This window comes from Arachis hypogaea, chromosome 17, assembly GCF_003086295.3.
Source record: "Arachis hypogaea cultivar Tifrunner chromosome 17, arahy.Tifrunner.gnm2.J5K5, whole genome shotgun sequence".
Classification (NCBI taxonomy): domain Eukaryota; kingdom Viridiplantae; phylum Streptophyta; class Magnoliopsida; order Fabales; family Fabaceae; genus Arachis; species Arachis hypogaea.
In genome coordinates, this window is record NC_092052.1 from 32,503,593 (window position 1) to 32,524,029 (window position 20,437).

Genomic DNA, 20,437 nt, shown 5'->3' on the forward strand with positions numbered 1-20,437 from the left:
GTGAGGAGAAGGAGAAATAAGGTGTTGTCTTTTCAGAATGATGCGGGTGATTGAATTTCTGATAAAAATGATTTAGAACAGCTCTCCTTTTCTTTCTTTGCTAATCTTTACCAGGATAGTCCCGAGGGCCCCCCTTTTGCTCTAAATAATGCCTTCCGACCCCTTTGTGAAGCTGATCTTAATATCATCGGACAGATGGTGACCCCAATGGAGATTAAGGACACCATTTTTGGTATCGAAAGTTTGAAAGCTCCAGGAAGAGATAGGATTCATGCCATGTTCTATCAAAATCAGTGGGATAGAGTTGGTATCGATCTTTACAATTTGGTCAACATATTTTTTCAATCCCACCTGTGTTAGTGACATCAATGAGACGCTCATTACTCTTATTCCTAAAGTTGAACATGTTTCAAACCTCAAACAAATGCGGCTGATTAGCTTATACAATGTCTCATATAAAGTGATCACAAAAGTTATTGCTAGCTGGATGAGAAGGATTATGGATAAGTTAATCAATCCCACCCAATGTAGTTTTGTTCCTGGGCGGCACAGTTCTGATAACATTATTATTACTCAAGAAGTCATTCACTCTATGGGGGGAATAAGAAGGGACAGAAAGGATGGATGGTTATCAAGATTGACCTAGAGAAAGTTTATGATAGATTGAAGTGGTCTTTTGTGAAGGATATATTAATTGATGTTGGGCTTCCTTCCGATATCATTGAGTTGATGTATTCCTGTATCTCCACTGCTAGAATGAGAGTCCTTTGGAATGGCGAGGAACTTGATGATTTTGCTCCGTCCAAGGGTATTCGGCAAGGTGATCCCATCTTGCCTTACATTTTTGTTCTTTGTATTAAGTGTCTCTCTCATCTTATCAACTGTGCTGTTGAGCACGGGTTTTGGAAGCCGATTTGTCTGAAGAGAGGGGGATCGAATTGTCTCACTTGTGCTTTGCGGATGATCTTATCCTTTTTTTCCAAAGCTACTATGGAACAGGCTGGTATTATTAATAAATGTCTTGATGCCTTCTGTGATAGTTCATGGCAAAAAGTCAGTCAAGATAAGACACGTGTCTTCTTCTCCAGCAATGTTGGGATTTCAGTCAGAACCAAAATCGTGAAACCCTGGGATTTGTTAGAACTGATAACCTGGAAAAATATCTGGGCGTTCCTTTGCTACATACTAGAGCCTCTAACAATACTTTTGAGAAAGTTATTAGTAAACTCAATAAAAGGCTCAACTCTTAGAAGGCTTTATTGTTGTCGCTTGCTGGAAGAAGCACCCTGGTGAATTTTGTCGTATCGTCTATTCTTTCTTACACTATGCAAACTACTTTACTTCTTATTACTACTTGTAATGTTATTGATTGTAAATGTAGAATTTTTTTTTTGGGAGAAATAGAGAACTCTAAGAAGATTCACTTCCTAAATTGGAAGAAAGCCGGTGAACCGAAGAAGAATGGTGGCCTGGGAGTTTGACATGCTTATACTGTGAATCGTGCTTTTATGATGAAGATTGGATGGGGGCATATTGAGAGAAAGGATGCCTTGTGTGCTAGAGTCCTCAGGTCTAAATATGGAGGAAGGAATGATATTATTCCAAAATTAGATCAGAAGCAAAGAAACTCTAATCTTTGGAAGGGTGTTTGCGCTAATTGGAATAATAGTGAGAAGAACAATACCATCTGGCGTATTGGGGATGGTTTGAAAATCAAATTTTGGGAACACAATTGGGTTCCAAATATGGGGCGCCTTGATATGCTCATTATTGGTGCATGGAATTAGAACTCGCACAACTTAATTGGCAAGTGCACCAGGTCATCCAAGTAATATCTTAGGTGAGTGAAGGTCGATCCCACGAGGATTGTCGGACTGAGCAAGCAATGGTTATTCTGTTGGACTTAGTCAAGCAAATATTAAAAGAGAGTTGTTGTTGTTGTAACACATAAACAATAAACAAGATAAATAAAGAATGCAATAAATAGTTCGGTGTGAAAATAATGTGGGAAAATAGTTAAGGTCTTGGAGATGTTCATCTTTCCGGATTAAAACGTCTTACCAACTATTTTAACATGAATGATTCATTCTATGGCAAACCATAAGTGATTAAACCCTAATCTCTTAGTGATTTAATCTCCTCTAGTCCTCATCCAATGCCACTCTCATGGTCACTCAATTTAGATCAGAAGGTGAAGTTCAGAAAACTAGTTTAATGCCACAAAAACCCTAATTATCCAAAGCTAACAGGATTATATGTCACATATCCCAATTAGTTCATGTAATTAGCAAATGGTCATACTCTCATTCCACCCAGTTCATAAGATTAAGAACGAAAACAACACCTTAGAATTGAATCAAACATAAATTAAAATAGAAGAATAATAGTTCTAATCCATAGAAATAAATAGAGCTCCTAACCTTAACCGGAGGTTTAGTTGCTCATAACTTACAGAGAAAACAGGATTCTGGAAAGTGCGGAAGGAAGAAGATCCTAAACCTACTTGATCTTTTCCCATAAATACTAACCTAATAATAAATGCTAGACCTAAAAGATATTATTTGTAATAAAAATTACAAAAAGAAAATAAAATAAAACTAAGAAGTTCTAAATCCACTTTGAGGCTCAAAGAGGTGTGAAATGGGCTACTGCTGGCGTTCAACTTCAGGAATGGGCGTTGAACGCCAAGGAGAGAAGTATAACGTTGCTGGCCTGTTCCCCCTGCTGGTGCTAAACGCCAGGTGGGCATTCAGCACCCAGGGAGGGTGCTGTCAGCATTTTTCTTTCTTACTCCAGGTTTCTCCAAACTACTCCAAATTTCACCTAATATCATAAAAACATAAGAAAAACTCAAAGTAGCATCCAAAGGTGATTTTTGCACTAAAACCAAATAAAAGTAAATAAAATCTAACTCAAAATAGTATAAAAATAACTAGAAAAAGGATATAAGATTTTTGCACTAACACCAAACTTAAACCGTTGCTTGTCCTCAATCAACTAGAAATAATTTAGGACCAAAGAAAAGAGAATGCTTAAGACCTTGAGTTGTCAATGAAGCTCAGGTCTAGTTACTGAATAGGGCTTATGACACTCTAATTCTGAATAGGTTTTGCATCTCACTATCCTTTGAAGCTCTAAAATATTGACATCCTTCAGAATTAGAACTCGTATGGTATTATTGATTATTTTCTTTAGGCTCTAATTGATTTTTGAACATATCTTTTCTTTTCCTTGGTGCTTTGCACCTTTGAGCCTAGCCGTGACCCTAAGTGTTTTATTTTCAAGCTTACTTGATACATAAATACCACAAGCACTTAACTGGGGGAACCTTTTGGGTTCGAATTTGTCTTTACTTTTTCTCCCAGATAGTGGTGCTCAGAGCCTTAGACATACTCGATAACAGCATTGGGTCACGACTTTAAGTGTTCAGTCTCAAGGTTTACTTGACACTTTCACACCACAAGCATATGGTTAGGGAAAACCACTCTTTTGAGCTTTAGATCACTTTTGGCCCTCCTAACCATTGATGCTCAAAGCCTTGGACTTTTTTCTTTTGATTTTTCTTTACTTTTCAATTCTTTTTGCTATTTATTTTGCTCCAAGAATCATTCTTTTCTTATTTCAGATAATCCATAATACTTTTTTAAGTTCTTGTTCCTCAAGAACCAATATACTCAACTCCAATATCAAATATGCACTGTTAATTCATACATTCAGAAGTAAAGATAAGGTCACCACATCTAGGTAACTAGAATAACTCATAATATAGCTTAAGATCTCATGCATTTTGCTACTTCTTTTTCAATAGATTTTTCTATTTAAGCTTGATACGTAATACATAAGTCATCTTGAAAAATTTTCAGAAATAAATTACTAAACTAGAAAGCAAAGAAATCATAAGAGTGATCGTGCAAACTCGGATAAAAAAATAGATAATACAATGAAACACTAGAAAAATAGAGATAAAACAAGGATAGGGAGAGTGAAACTAGACCACATCAGTGATGGTGGCTGCTGCTCCCTCCGAAGAATCCTCTGGAGCATTAAAGCTCCTCAAGGTCATGCCCCTGCCTCCTCTATTCCTCCATCATTCTCCTTTGATCTTCCATCATCTGATGGAGGAGAGCAGACTGGTCCTGATGCTCTAGTCTCAGCTGATCAACTGATGATGTCAGCTCCCCTAAAGATGTGGTCAATTGATCCCAGTAGTCATGGGGAGGGAAGTACATCCCTTGAGGCATCTCCGACAGATCCTGTGGAGGCGGTGGAACTGGCTCCTGTTGCGGTCCTTGCACGGGCTCCCTAGCGTGTTCCATACCCTTCTTCGTGATTGGTCTCTCCTCGTCGATCAGGGTATCTCCCTCTATGTGAGCTCCAGCTGCTGCACATAGTTGATAAATGAGATGGGGGAATGCCAGCCTTGCAAAGGTGGAGGAATTATCAGCTACTCGGTAAAACTTCTAAGGGATCACCTCATGCACATCCACCCTATTGCCGAGCATAATGCAGTGAATCATCACTGCTTGCTCGACTCTAACCTCAGAGCGGTTACTCGTAGGTATGATAGAATGTTGGATGAACTCCAACCATCCTCTAGCTACTAACCTAAGGTTAAGCCTACCCAGTTGGTAAGGCCGACTTTGAGCATCCCTCCTCTACTGAGCTCCAGGTACGCAAATGTCAGCAAGGACTTGATCTAACCTTTGGTCAGTGTTGACCCTGCAAGTATATGAGTGAGGGTCCTCTCGTAGCTCTGGCAATTGTAGCGCCACCCTCACACTCTCTGGGCTGAAATCCATGATATTTCCTCTAACCATGGTGCGCCAATTCTTCGGCTCCGGGTTCACACTTTTATCATGCTTGCTTGTTACCCAAGCGTTTACATAGAATTCTAGCACCATCAATACTCCAACCTCGTCTCAGAATCTAATATCAGATCTCTGAGTACTCATCATTCTTTTGCTTGAAGGGGACATCAGGAGTCACCTTCTTCTTCCTCACCACGTCATAAAAATGGTCTTGGTGGGTCTTGGAGAGGAATCTTGTGAAATCCCATGGCTCGGAAGTGGGGGGCTTTCTCCTTTATTTTCCTTAAAGACTCTCCGGTTTTTAGTGTCATGGAGGTAAGATTGAAGAAGCAAAAAGCAGAGCGTCCAACACCAAACTTAAAAGTGTTGTTCATCCTCGAGTAAAAGAAAAATAAAAGACAAGAAAAAGACAAGAAGATATAAGAAAGAGATAGAGGGAAGGGGGATAAGCTTTGGCCTTTGGATGGAAAGAAAGGGAAATAGGAAGGAAGGGAATGTGTATGATGAAGAGTAAGTAAGAGGGAAAGAGTAGTGTGAGGTGTGGTGAAAGTGGATGAAGAGGGGGGTATTTATAGGTGGGGGTGGGGTGAGTTCGGTTATGGGAAGAGAATGGGGGGAGGGGAAAATCAAATTTAAATGTGGGTTGTTGGAAAGAGAGATGGATGGGATTGATAAGAGGGGATTGGGTGGAGTGAAAGGTGGATTGAGAGAATCAAGGAAAATAATGGGTGATGGGATGAATGTGGATGGAAAAGTGGGTGAAAGAGGAGAAAGAATGGATAAGATTGAGTGGTTGGTGGTTGGGGTTTATCCATTGGCCAAAGGAACCTCAAAATTCAAAATCATCATGATGCCTTCCCCCTGGGCGTTGAACGCCGGGCTAGCGTTTGGCGCCACCAGCGGGATCTCCATCTCCTTTTTTTTCTGGCGTTTAACGCTAAGAATGGGCGTTAAACGCCCTAGGGGGACCGAAAATTGGTCTTGAACTGCTCCTTTTTGGACGTTAAACGTCCACTGCCCTTGCTCCCCATGGGCACTGAACGCCAGGCTGGCGTTTGGCGCCACCAGGGGGTCTCTTCCAGGGTGTGCTATTTTTCTTTCTACGCATCCTATTCCTTTTTTAAGTGCTATACATGATCACAAATGTTAGAAAAATGAAGAAAACTATGAAAATTAATATAGAATAAATTAATATGGAATCAAACTCAAATAAACTAAACTAGAATAAAGGAAAGTAAAAGTAAACTATAGGATACGTATGGTTGGGTTGCCTCCCAACAAGTGCTTCTTTATCGCCATTAGCTTGATGGACATCTGCTTTACGGAGGGTTATAGGGACTCAGATCTTCACCCCTCATTGTGAACTTCCTTCTTGTGCTCTCATGAATTAGTTCAACATGCTCCAGGGACAGAATTCTGCTCATAGTGTGTGGTATGACTGGACTTCTTGTGAATACTACTCTCATGCCAAGTGAGAAGTTCTCAGTAGAGATCTTCTTATTCCTCCAGCCTTTGGGTACTTTCTTCTTGGGGGCTCTTCCAATAATGGTGGGTGGTGAATGCCCAACACCAAACTTAGGTTTGATGTTAGGGGGCTCTGTATGGCTTTCCACTGAATAAGAAGGCTTGAGCACTGAGCTATGCATGCTAGTACCATCTTTGTTGGAGAGAGGTTGAGGCTTAGAAATTTTGAACAGCAAATGGTCCTCATACATCCTCAGGACTAGCTCTCCTCTCTCTACATCAACCAAGGCTCTCCCAGTAGCTAGGAATGGCTTTCCTAGGATGATGGAGTCATCCTTTTCCTCTCCAGTATCAAGTATCAAGTATCACGAAGTCTGCAGGGAGGTACAAGTCTTCAACCTTTACTAGAACGTTCTCCACCAATCCATATGCCCACTTTAGGGACTTGTCATCCATCTCCAGTGAGATTCTTGTAGGCTGCACCTCTTAAAATCCCAGCTTTTTCATCATAGAGAGAGGCATCATATTTATGCTTGATCCAAGGTCGCATAGTGCCTTCTCAAATGTGATGGTCCCTATAGTACAGGAAATCAGGAAGCTTCTGGAATCTGGAAATTTCTGAGTTAGCTTCTTTTGCACTAGTGCACTGCACTCCTTGGTCAGCACCATAGTTTCATCTCTCCTCAGGGCCTTCTTTTCAGAGAGTATGCTTTTTAGACAGGCCATATAGGAAGGCTTCTTCTCCAATACCTCAGCAAAAGGAATATTGACTTGTAACTTCTTGAAGACTGCCAAGAATTGAGCAAGTTGCTCATCCTTGGTCTTCTTTTGCACGTTTAGAATGTTTTGTACTTTTGGCTCCTTCATCATTACTGGGGTGTGTACTAGTGCACTTGATAAACCACTATTTTATGGTTTATAATGTGTTTAATTGTGTGGTTTTATCATGATCTTTACCCACTTATTCATATGATTAGCATGCATTTATATTTCCTTCCTAAAATTATTACATGATTGAAAACTTACTTCCTAGAGACTTTTAATTATGTATTTTAATTCTCCTTTATTCCATTCGATGCCGTGATCTGTGTGTTAAGTGTTTCAGGCTTTATAGGGCATGAATGAGATGGAGATTGGAAAGGAAGCTTGCAAAAATAGAAGGAACACAAGAAATTGAGGAGATGACCAGCGAGAAGTGATGCGGCCGCCTGGCTCACGCGACCGCGCGAAAGAAAGGAAATCGCAGTGACGCGACTACATGGTTCACGCGACCGTGCAGATTGGAATAGCACAAGTGACACGGAGGCGTGGACGACGGGCTCGCATGGCAGGGCAAAAGGCTGAATGACGCGGCCGCATGAATGACGCGATCGCGTGACGTGCGCGATCTGCATAATCTACAGAATTTGCTGGGGGCGATTTTGGGCCCTGTTTTGACCCAGTTTTTGGCCCAGAAAAGCAGACTAGAGCCAGAGAACATGCAGAAACCAACAACAACATTCATTCTACACAATTATTAGTTTTTAGATCTAGTTTTACTCCTCCTCTAGGTTTTCTCTCTACACATTCATAGTTCTTAGGATTTTATTTCTATTGCTCTTTGCATTGGGATATTGAGAAGAGTTATTACCTCATCAAGACTTCGTCATTCTAGTTCGTTTTCTTTACTTGGCTCTACTCTTCCATGTCCTTTAATTTACTCAATTTTACTATTGAATTATTTTTAGAATTTATTAATACAAGAATTACTTTTATTTTTAATTGATTTCTTTGATTTCTATTTATCATGTCTTTCTTTAATTCCCTTTCCTATGTTATGAATTCTACATTCACAATGAGCGAGTAGTTCCCTAACTTGATGGGGAGTTGATTGAAAGGAACCCTTGAGTTGGAATGCTCAAAAAGAAAAAATTGCAATTGGGTTTATTGTTGGATTGCCCTCTAGTCACTGACACCAATCCCTTTTAATTGAGTGGGTTGGAACTTGTGAATAGAAGTAGCATTCCAACTTGTTTGACTTTCCCTTACCTAGTAAGGGATAACTAAACATGGCAACCTTCAATTGTCAATTAATCTTGAAAGTACTCCAACAAGAATAGGGCTTCCAACTAATCTACTCCCAGTCAAGGCTTTTATTTAAATTATTTAATTCCCCTAATTTAATTTCCTGTTTATTCAACTCAAACCCTTTTTGAAAACATCTAATTAATAAAATAGCACACCTTTCTGCAACTCGTTGGGAGACGACCTGGGATTCATACTCCCAGTATTTTAATTTTAATTTTTGTGACACCTTTCTAAATTGATAAGCGGATTTCTGGTTGGTTAAGAACTATACTTGCAATGCATATCTTATAACAATTCTTGACTCGCCAATTTCCACCACGTCAGCACTCCTAGTCTCCACTTGAGCCCTTTTCTCCTGAGTGTTGCTTGGAAGAGTGTTGGGAGGTCTCTCAGGTATCCTGCTGCTCAACTGACCCACTTTTATTTTCAACTTCCGAATTGAAGACCGAGTCTTTTGCATAAAGCTGTGAGTGGTCCTTGAAAGATCAGAGACTATTGTGGCTAAGTTAGAGAGGCTATATTTGGATGTCTCCATCTGCTGTTGAGAGGGTTGGAACTGCCTGTTGTTGAACCTATTTTGATTGGTTCCACCCTGATTATTGTTGAAGCCTTGTTGAGGCCTCTGCTGCTCCCTCCACCCAAAGTTAGGGTGATTCTTCCATCCCTAATTGAAAGTATTTACATATGGATCATTATTGGGATTTCTAGAGGAATTTCCCATGTAATTTACTTCCTCTATGGTGGGTTGAGCAATGTCACACACGTCCCCTTGAGTGTAGCTCCCAGTCATGCTATATGATGCATCTTGAGTGTTGACAGCTGAAACCTGCATCCCGGTCAAGTGCTGAGAAATCATAGTTATCTGCTGGGACATGAGCTTGTTTTGAGCCAAGATTGCGTCCAGTGTGTCCACCTCCATGACTCCTCTCTTCTGAGAGGTCCTAGTGTTCACAAGGTTCCTCTCGGAAGTGTACATGTATTTGTTGTTGGCAACCATCTCAATAAGCTCATTTGCCTCCTCAGGCGTCTTTTTCATGTGTAAAAAACCACCTGCAGAGTGATCCAATGACATCTTGGCCATCTCAGAGAGGCCATCATAAAAGATCTGTAGCCTGGTTCAGTCTAAAACCATGTCAGAGGGGCATCTCCTGATTATTTGCTTGTATCTCTCCCATGCCTCATAGAGGGACTCTCCCTTTTTTTGTCTAAAGGTTTGGACATCCATTCTCAGCTTACTCAGCTTCTGGGGTGGAAAGAATTTAGTCAGAAATCCAGTGACCACCTTGTCCCATGTGTCTAGGTTCTCTTTGGGTTGAGAATCCAGATACAACTTTGCTCTGTCCCTTACAGCAAAAGGGAAAAGCATGAGCTTGTAAACTTTAAGGTTCACTCCATTCGTCTTAATAGTATCACAGATCTGCAGGAAGTTGGATATGAATTTGTTGGGGTCCTCCTGCGGGAGTCCATAAAACTGACAGTTCTGCTGCACTAGAGTGACCAGTTGAGGCTTAAGCTCAAAATTATTGGCACCAATGGCAGGTACAAATATATTGCGCCCATAGAAGTCAGGTGAGGGTGCAGTGTATGAGCCAAGCACCTTCCTTGCTTGCTCTTCAGCGTTCGAATTCCCTCCATTAGCTGCCATAGTGGTTTCTTCAACTTTCTTCTCAAAGGATTCCTTGAGATTTTCTCTGATTTTGTAAGCTTTAGCCTGTTGCAAACGCCACCTCAAGGTTCTTTTAGGTTCAGAATCAAACTCGAGAAGAGGTTCTTTGTCCCTGTTTCTGCTCATAAACAACAAGAAACAAAGAAAAAGTGGGAGTCTCTATGTCAGAGTATAGAGAACTTCCTGTGAGGTATCCTAAAAGAAAGAAAGAAAATAAAATAAAGTAAGCAATTTACAAAAAAAGTTCGAAAACAAAGATGAACAAATAACCTAAAAATATTTTCGAAAATAAATTAAAATAAAATAGGGAAACAAAAATTAAAAATTTTTTGAAAAGAAGAAACCAAACCCTAAAGGGACACCAAACTTAAAATCAGAAACTAAAAGAAAATAACTAAAGCAGAGAAAATTTGAAAATAAGGAAAAATAAATAAATATGAAAAATTCGAAAATTAAAAGAAAAGTAATTAAAGAAAAATAATTAAGATAAAAGTAAAAAATTAGGAAAAATAAATAAGATAGAAATAAAAAATTAAAAAGAGAAACAAATGAAAAAACTAATAAAAATACCTAATCTAAGCAATAAGACAACCGGTGGTTGTCAATCACGAACAATCCCCGGCAACGGTGCCAAAAACTTGGTGCGCAAAATTAGAACTCACACAACTTAACCGGCAAGTGCACTGGGTCATCCAAGTAATACCTCAGGTGAGTGAGAGTCAATCCCACGAGGATTGTCGACCTGAGCAAGCAATGGTTATCCTGTTGGACTTAGTCAGGCAAATAGTAAAAGAGAATTGTTGTTGTTGTAACGCAAAAACAATAAACAAGAGATATAAAGAAAGCAATAAATAGTTCGGTGTGAAAATAATGTGGAAAAACAGTTAAGGTCTTGGAGATGTTCATCTTTCTGGATTAAAATGTCTTACCAACTATTTTAACAATGAATGATTCATTATATGACAAATCATAAGTGATTAAACCCTAATCTCTTAGTGATTTAATCTCTTCTAATCCTCATGAAACGCCACTCTCATGGTCACTCAATTCAGATCAGAGGGTGAAGTTCGGAAAATTAGTTTAACGCCACAAAAATCCTAATTACCCCAAATCTAACAGGATTATCTGTCACATATCCCAATTAGTTCATATAATTAGCAATTTAGGAGGAGTGTTTTCAAGCTATAGTTCAAGCGAGATAACTCTCTCGAGAATCATAAGAACTCATGTAGAAGAAGGTCATACTCTCGTTCCACCCAGTTCATAAGATTAAGAATGAAAACAATACCTTAGAATTGAATCAAATATAAATTAAAATATAAAAATAATAGTTCTAATCCATAGAAATAAATAGAGCTCCTAACCTTAACCAGGAGGTTTAGTTGCTCATAACTTACAAAGAAAATAGGGTTCTGAAAAGTGCAGAAGGAAGAAGATCCTAAACCTAATTGATCTTTTCCTTTAAATACTAACCTAATAATAAATGCTAGACCTAAAAGATATTATTTGTAAATAAAAATTACAAAAAGAAAAATAAAATAAAACTAAGAAGTGCTAAATCCACTTGGAGGCCCAAAGAGGTGTGAAACGGGCTACTACTGGCGTTCAACTTCAAGAATGGGTGTTAAACGCCAAGGGGAGAAGTATAATGTTGCTGGCCTGTGCCCCCCTGCTGGCACCAAATGCCAGGTGGGCGTTCAGCTCCCAAATTGCTCCGAATTTCACCTAAAATCATAAAAACACAAGAAAAACTCAAAGTAGCATCTAAAGGTGATGTTTGCACTAAAACCAAGTAAAAGTAAATAAAATCTAACTCAAAACAATATAAAAATAACTAGAAAAAGGGTATAAGATGCTCACGCATCAATTATGCAGGTAAGTAAAGTTCCTGATTACTCTAGTATACTGACAGATTTCCTTTGTGCTTCAGGTCATTGGGACATAGAAAGAATAAAGGAATGGCTGCTGGATGGAATCGTGGACAAGGTTGTAGTACTCCCCCCACCTTTTCCCTGGAAGAATGAAGACCAGATCACTTGGGAGCCTTCCCGAGATGGTTCCTTTAACCTCATAATAGCATACCAAGCTCTCCAGGTTAACCCAAGCAATCCCAACAAAATCTTCAATCTTGTTCAGAAGTGGAAAGTGCCATAATGCACCCACCTCTTCCTCTGGTTGGTTGCCCATAATTCCATCTGACCAATGCTGAGAGAAGAAGATGCCACTTGACAGCAGATGCCCGATGCCCTAAGTGCGGAAGTCCTGAAGAATCCACTTTACATGTCCTCCATGACTGCTTCTTTGCAAAGAACCTGTGGAGAAAATTTATGCCACCGGACCAGTTTATTCACTTTTTTATTTGGATCTCCATGTATGGCTTTGGAAGAACCTCTCTGAGCGAAATACCTACTCAATTTTTTCGGTATTGCTATGTCCCATATTTGGTATTGTCGAAACAATCTTGTTTTTGAGAATGTGGCCATCTCCTCAACTTCAGCTTTAATGCAAATTAAAGCTCGGCATGATGATGTTTCACGCACTATGAATTTCCAATGGAATCTAAATTAGGGGCACACAACCCTAGCTACCTGATCCAATGGCTCCGCCCCCAAGAGAATGAGATCAAACTTAATGTGAATAGTTTTTTTTGCTAATCAAAGTAGTGCCGCTTGTGGTAGAGTCGTTAGGAACCATATAGGACAATATATGATTGGCTTCTCCTGTAATTTTGGGAGTTGTTCAATCATGCAAGCAGAGTTGTGGGGTATATGTAAAAGACTTCAAATTGCAGTTGCCAATGGATTTCAAAGGGTAGTAGTTGAAACTGATTCCTCCCCTGCATTAAAACATGTGAAGGATGGGTGTGCAGCTTCCCATCCTTGTTCTTCAATTGTTGATGAAATCAAGGTGCAAATTGAGTGTATCTCCTTTTTTGGATAGTCTCATACTCCTAGGGAAGCAAACTATGTGGCAGATATCCTCGCTAAGAAAGGGTAGCTCCTTCCGATTGGTCTTCATATATTTGATATTCTCCCTTTTGATATTAAGATAGCGCTGGATTCTGATTGTATGGGTGCTCTACACTTGAGGGGCACCTGATCTAGTATTTTTTTGTTTGTTTCTTGCTTGGGGTCTGATGAGCGGATAATTTATACCCTTTTTGACATTGTTTTTACATAGTTTTTAGCATGTTTTAGTTAATTTTTATTATATTTTTATTCAAAAATCATATTTCTAGACTTTACTATAAGTTTGTAAGTTTTTCTGTGATTTCAGATAATTTTTGGCTTAAATTGAGGGACCTGAGCAAAAATCTGATTCAGAGGCTGAAAAAGGACTGCAGATGCTGTTGGATTTTGACCCTTCTTCACTCGAAGTGAATTTTCTGGAGCTACAAAAGCCCAATTGGCGCGCTCTCAATTGCGTTGAAACGTAGACATCCTGGGCTTTTCAGCAATATGTAATAGTCCATACTTTTTCTGAGATTTGATGGCCCAAACTGACGTTCAAAGTTAGCCTAAAACATCTTGGCGTAAAACGCCCAAACTGGCACCAGAATTGGAGTTAAACGCCCAAACTGGCACCAAAGCTGGTGTTTAACTCCAGAAACAGCCTAAGCATGAAAAAGCTTCAATGCTCAGCCCAAGCACACACCAAGTGGGCCCCGAAAGTGGATTTCTGCACTATCTGCACTTAGTTACTCATTTTCTGTAACCCTAGGTTACTAGTTTAGTATAAAAACTACTTTTAGAGATTTATTTAACAGCTTATGACATTTTTACATGCCATATTTTTCACGTTTGGAGGCTGGCCTCACGGCCATGCCTAGACCTTTCACTTATGTATTTTCTACGGTGGAGTTTCTACACCCCATAGATTAAGGTGTAGAGCTCTGCTGTTCTTCATGAATTAATGCAATTACTACTGTTTTCTATTCAATTCACGCCTACTTCTCCAAGATATACTCTCGTACTTAATTCATTTAAGTTTGAATGAAGGGGGTGACCCGTGACAATCACCCAATCTTCGTTACTCGCTTAGCCAAGGTCGCGTGCCTGACAACCACAAAGCGATCTACATGATGTTCAACGTAGTCATTGGACGACAGCTCGAGTATATTCTCTTGGGTTTCTAATCTAAGATTAGAACCTTCGTGGTATAGACTAGAATCATTGGCAGCCATTCCTGGGATCTGGAAAGTCTAAACCTTGTCTGTGGTATTCCGAGTAGGATCCGGGATCCAGAAAGTCTAAATCTTGTCTGTGGTATTCCGAGTAGGATCTGGAAAGGAATGACTGTGACGAGCTTCAAACCTGCGAATGTGGAGCACAAGTGACAGTGTGCAAAAGGACAATGGTCCTATTCCGACGCTAGCGGGAACCGACAGATGATTAGCCTTGCGGTGACAACGCAGATGGATTTGTTTTCATCCGAGAGGATCATACAGCTTGCCATGGAAGGAGGTAACGCATGGTTGGAAGAAGGCAATAGGAAAGCAGAGGTTCTGAAGCAACAAAGCATCTCCAGACGCTTATCTGAAATTCCTACCTATGAATTACATAAGTATTTCTATCCTATTTTATATTTTATTTATATTTTAATTATTAAAACCTCATAACCATTTGATTCTGCCTGACTGAGATTTACAAGGATGACCATAGCTTGCTTCAAGCCGACAATCTCCGTGGGATCGACCCTTACTCACGTAAGGTATTACTTGGACGACCCAGTGCACTTGCTGGTTAGTTGTGCGGAGTTGTGAAGAATAATTGAGATTACAATCGTGCGTACTAAGATGTTGACGCAGTTGAGATCATAATTTCGTGCACCAAGTTTTTGGTGCCGTTGCCGGGGATTGTTCGAGTTTGGACAACTGACGATTCATCTTGTTGCTCAGATTAGGTAATTTTATTTTATGTTTAAGCATTTTATTTTTAATTTTATTTTCGAAAAATAATTCAAAAAAATTTATGGTTTTCAAAAAATTAAAAAAAATTTAATAATAATAAAATATATGTTCTTCAGAATTTTTAAGAATGAATTCTAGAGTTTCATGAGATATGTTGAATCCTGGCTGGCTGTTAAGCCATGTGTAATCTTTTGGACCGAGGTTTCACTTATCCTTAGAAGAGCTTCTCTGTCTTTCTCATCAATTTAGTTGTTGTATGTAATGTCCTACTGACGCTTGGCTAGCCATGTCTAATCTTTTTAGACTGAAGCTTTAGACTAACATTGCATGATTCCTGGAATTCCTATTAAAAATTTTGAATTTATTTATTTTTCTTTTTCCAATTAATTTTCAAAAAATTACAAAAAAATAATAAAATCATAAAATCAAAAATATTTTGTGTTTCTTGTTTGAGTCTAGTGTCAAATTTTAAGTTTGGTGTCAATTGCATGTTTTAAATTTTCAAAAAATTTTCAAAAACTCATGCATGTGTCTTTCATGATCTTCAAGTTGTTCTTGATGATTTTCTTTGTTTGATCTTTAAATTTCTCTTGTTGGTGTCTTTTCTTGTTTTTCATATGCATTTTTTGAATTATTAGTGTCTATAGATTAAAAATTTTTAAGTTTGGTGTCTTGCATGTTTTTGTTTTCTTAAAAATTTTTCAAAAATATGTTTTTGATATTCATCCTGATCTTCAAAGTGTTCTTGGTGTTCATCTTGACATTCAAAGTGTTCTTGCATGCATTATTAGTTTTAATCTTAATTTCTTGTGTTTTGCATTATTTTTATGTTTTTCTCTTTCCTCATCAAAATTCAAAAATCAAAAAAATATCTTTTCCTTATTTCACTCATAAATTTCGAAATTTGAATTGATTTAATCATAAAGTTTTAAAATTTAGTTGTTTCTTGTTAATCAAGTCAAATTTCAATTTAAAAATTCTATCTTTTTCAAATCTTTTTCAAAATCAAATCTTTTTTCAATTTCCTTTCATGTTTTTCGAAAAATTTTAAAAATTGATTTTCAAAATCTTTTTCTTATTTTTATTTCATATTTTCGAAATTAATGCTAACAATTAATATTTTGATTCAAAAATTTTAAATTGTTACTTGCCTATTAAGAAAGGATCAATCTTTAAATTCTAGAATCATATCTTTTAGTTTTTTGTTAGTCAAGTAATCAACTTTAATTTTCAAAATCAAATCTTTTTAATTTCCTTTTCAAATATTTTTCAAAATAAATTTCAAATCATATCCTTTCAAAATCAATTTCAAAATATTTTCTAACTTCTTATCTTTTCAAAATTGATTTTCAAATCTTTTTCAATTAACCACTTAACTTTTTTTGTTTGATTTTAAAAGTTTACTATTTCAATCATATCTTTTTCAAAATCACCTAACTACTTTTCTCTCTCCAATTTTCGAAAATCACTAACCACTTTTTCAAAAATCTTTTTAATTAAGTAATTTATTTAATTTTCAAATTTTATTTTATTTCTTTTTTTTAATTTTCGAATACTAACCAATAATTAAAATAAAAACAAAAATATTTTTCTTTTATTTTAATTTAAATTTCGAATTTTCCCTCTCTCTCATCTCTTTCTATTTATTTATTTAATCACTAACACTTCTATTCTTCTTAAAATTTGAACCCTCTCTCCCCCTCTGTGTTCAAATTTCTCTCTTCTCATTCTTCTATTCTTCTCTTCTTCTACTCACATAAGAAATCTCTATACTGTGACATAGAGGATTCCACTTCTTTTTTCTGTTCCCTTCTTTTTCATATGAGCAGGAGCAAGGATAAGAACATTCTTGTTGAAGCTAATCCGGAACCTAAAAAGACTCTAAAGAGGAAGCTAAGAGAAGCTGAAGCACAACACTCTGGAGAGGATCTGACAGAATTTTTCAAAAAAGAAGAAGACATGGCCGAACCCAACAACAATGGTGGAGATGCAAGGAAGATGCTTGGTGACTTTATTGCACCATCTTCTGACTTCTGTGGAAGGAGCATCTCAATTCTTGCAATTGGAGCAAAAAACTTTGAGCTTAAGCCTCAATTAGTTTCTCTGATGTAGCAGAATTGCAAGTTTTATTGACTTCCATTGGAAGATCCTCATCAGTTCTTAGCTGAATTCTCGCAAATCTGTGACACTGTTAAGACCAATGGGATTAATCCTGAGGTCTATAGACTTATGCTTTTTCCCTTTGCTATAAGAGACAGAGCTAGGATATGGTTGGACTCACAACCTAAAGATAGCCTGAACTCTTGGGAAAAGTTGGTCAATGCCTTCTTGGCCAAATTTTTTCCACCTCAAAAGTTGAGCAAGCTTAGAGTGGAAGTCCAAACCTTCAGACAGAAGGAAGGTGAATCCCTCTATGAAGCTTGGGAAAGATACAAACAATTGATCAGAAGGTGTCCTTCTGGCATGCTTTCAGAATGGAGCATCATACGCATATTCTATGATGGTCTGTCTGAATTGTCCAAGATGTCATTGGACAACTCTGCTGGTGGATCTCTTCATCTGAAGAAGACGCCTGAAGAAGCCCAGGAACTCATTGAAATGGTTGCAAATAACCAATTCATGTATACTTCTGAAAGAAATCCTGTGAATAATGGGACAACTCAGAAAAAAGGAGTTCTGGAGATTGATACTCTGAATGCCATATTGGCTCAGAAATAAAATATTGACTCAGAAAGTCAATATGATTTCTCAGAGTCTGTCTGGAATGCAAGCTGCATCAGGCAGTACTAAGGAAGCTTCCTCTGAAGAAGAAGCTTATGATCCTGAGAATCCTGCAATGGAAGAGGTGAATTACATGGGAGAATCCTATGGAAACACCTATAATCCTTCATGGAGAAATCATCCAAATTTCTCATGGAAGGATCAACAGAAGACCAATCAAGGCTTCATTAATAATAATGGTGGAAGAAACAGGTTTGGCAATAGCAAACCTTTTCCATCATCTTCTCAGCAACAGACAGAGAATTCTAAGCAGAGCCACTCTGACTTAGCAACTGTAGTCTCTGATCTATCTAAGACCACTCTCAGTTTCATAACTGAAGCAAGGTCCTACATTAGAAATTTGGAGGCACAAGTGGGCCAGCTGAGTAAAAGAGTTACTGAACTCCCTCCTAGTACTCTCACAAGCAATACAGAAGAGAATCCAAAAAGAGAGTGCAAGGCCATAAATATAACCAACATGGCCGAATGCATGGAGGAGGGAAAGGCAGTGATTTTCAGTGAGGAAGACCTCAATGGACGTCCACTAGCCTCCAAGGAGTTCCCTAATGAGGAACCAAGGGAATCTGAGGCTCATACAGAGACCATAGAGATTCCACTGAACTTACTGTTGCCATTCATGAGCTCTGATGAGTATTCTTCCTCTAAAGAAGATGAAGATATTATTGAAGAGCAAGTTGCTCAATATCTAGGAGCAATTATGAAGCTGAATGTCAAGTTATTTGGTAATGAGACTTGGGAGGATGAACCCCATTGCTCATCAATGAACTAAGTGATCTGGTTCAACTGAAATTACCTCAGAAGAAACAGGATCCTGGAAAGTTCTTAATACCTTGTACCATAGGCACCATGACCTTTGTGAAGGCTCTGTGTGACCTGGGATCAAGTATAAACCTCATGCTCCTCTCTGTAATGGAGAAACTAGGGATCTTTGAGGTACAAGCTGCTAAAATTTTACTAGAGATGGCAGACAATTCAAGGAAACGGGCTTAAGGACTTGTAGATGATATCTTAGTAAAGGTTGAAGGCTATTACATCCCTGCTGACTCCATAATCCTAGATACTGGGAAGGATGAAGATGAATCCATCATCCTAGGAAGACCCTTCCTAGCCACAGCAAGAGCTGTGATTGATGTGGACAGAGGAGAGTTAGTCCTTCAATTGAATGAGGACTACCTTGTGTTTAAGGCTCAAGGATCCTCTTCTGTAACGATGGAGAGGAAGCATGAAAAGCTTCTCTCAATACAGAGTCAAATAGAGCCCCCACACTCAACTTCTAAGTTTGGTGTTGGAAGGCCAATATCAAGCTTTGAGTCTTTGTGAAGCTCTCTAAGAGCTTCACTGTCAAGCTACTAACATTAAAGAAGCGCTTGTTGGGAGGCAACCCAATATTATTTAATTATATTTATTTATTTTCCATTGCTATTTTGTGTTTTCTTTAGGTTGATGATCATGTGAAGTCACAAAAACAACTGAAAAATCAAAAACAGAATGAAAAATAGCATTAAAAATAGCACACCCTGGAGGACAGGCTTACTGGAGGATAGCAGAATGGGCGTTTAACGCCCAGCCTGGCAGTATTCTGGGCGTTAAACGCCAGAATGGGCAGCACTCTGGGCGTTTAACGCCAGAAAGGGCTGTCTGGCATCTGGCTGGCGTTAAACGCCAGAAATAGGCATCTGGCTGGCGTTTAACACCAGAAATGGGCAGCAGACTAGCGTTTAACACCAGGAAAGGTAGCAGAGCTGGCGTTAAACGCCAGATTTGGCACAGAATGGGCGTTTGAACACCAAAATGGTGCAGGGACTCAAATTCCTTGACACCTCAGGATCTATGGACCCCACAGGATCCCCACCTACCCCACTTCTTCTTCTCTCCTCTTCACACCTTTCTATAACACTCTTCTCCAAATACCATTGACCAATCCCATCAAAAACTCTTCCCCAAATACCCTTCACCTATCAAATCTTACCCTCTTCCCCATATCATCACCATTCAAATTCAAACCATTTCCCTCCCAAACCCACCCACACATGGCCGCATACCCTCTCTCCCTTACCCTATAAATACCCCTCCTTACCACCTTCATTTTCACACAACATACACACTTCTCTCCCTCTTGGCCGAAACACATACCCCCCTCCATCTCCTCCATTTCTTCTTCTTCTTCTACCACTTTCTTTCTTCTTTTGCTTAAGGACGAGCAAATCTTCTAAGTTTGGTGTGGGAAGTGCTAAAGCTTTTTGTTTTTCCATAACCATCAATGGCACCAAAGGCCGGAGAAACCTCTAGAAAGAGGAAAGGGAAGGCAATTGCTTCCACCTCCGAGTCATAGGAGATTGAGAGATTCATCTCAAAGGTCCATCAAGACCACTTCTATGAAGTTGTGGCCAAGAAAAAGGTGATCCCCGAGGTTCCCTTTAAGCTCAAAAAGGGTGAATATCCGGAGATCCAACATGAAGTTCGAAGAAGAGGTTGGGAAATCCTCACCAACCCCATTCAACAAGTCGGGATCTTAATGGTTCAAGAGTGCTATGCTAATGCATGGATCACTAAGAACCATGACCAAGGTATGAACCCGAACCCAAAGAATTGGCTCACAATGGTTTGGGGGAACTACTTGGATTTTAGTCCGGAAAATGTGAGGTTGGCATTTAACTTGCCAATGATGCAAGGAGATCCTCACCCTTTCACTATAAGGGTCAACTTTTATCAAAGGTTGGACCAAGTCCTTAGGGACATTTG

At 38.8% G+C, this 20,437-nt stretch overlaps 1 non-coding gene across 1 annotated transcript; it reads right to left on the reverse strand.

Annotated features, from left to right (window-relative positions):
- Nucleotides 1–17,275: 17,275 nt before the first annotated feature.
- Nucleotides 17,276–17,379, reverse strand: LOC112767891 (small nucleolar RNA R71). The gene has a single exon (XR_003185332.1). It is a non-coding gene; the product is annotated as a small nucleolar RNA R71 (small nucleolar RNA).
- Nucleotides 17,380–20,437: the final 3,058 nt, after the last annotated feature.